We start from the raw sequence: 549 nt of genomic DNA on the forward strand, positions 1-549 counted from the left end.
TCTTTCTTTCCTCACACACACACACACACACACACTCCTTTCCTCTCTATCTCACCTTCCCCCTTCTCTTCCTCTTCCGCCCCCCACCCCCTTCCCCTCATCTCTCTCTCTCTCTCTCTCTCTCTCTCTTTGTCAACCTTCCTTTACCTTTCAAAACGAGACTTAACAGAACAATACATAAGAAAATATACAAAACAATAACAACAGCAACAAAAACAAACAACGACCACAAAAAAAAAAAGGAAAAAAAAATCATATTTTTCACATGGATGGCGACAAAGTTTCTGCTGAAGAATTACTGACACGAACCCCAGGGTCAATGTTTTGACGCGAAAACGAGGCTCCATGGGGTGACGTCCGTGAGAGGAAATAGCACGACAGCCAATGGGCTTCGTTTTGCCGACCCCCTTCTCACCCTACCCATCCCACCCTGTCGCCGCTTCCCCGCCGCTATAATTAGAACCCGCGGCGACAATTGCTTCTGATTGGTCATCGCTTGTCATGTGCGCCGAGCGTGAGGCTGGAGACACTGGTGGTGGAGTTTATTTA

The sequence above is a fragment of the Babylonia areolata genome, chromosome 4 (genome assembly GCF_041734735.1).
Source record: "Babylonia areolata isolate BAREFJ2019XMU chromosome 4, ASM4173473v1, whole genome shotgun sequence".
NCBI lineage: Eukaryota > Metazoa > Mollusca > Gastropoda > Neogastropoda > Buccinidae > Babylonia > Babylonia areolata.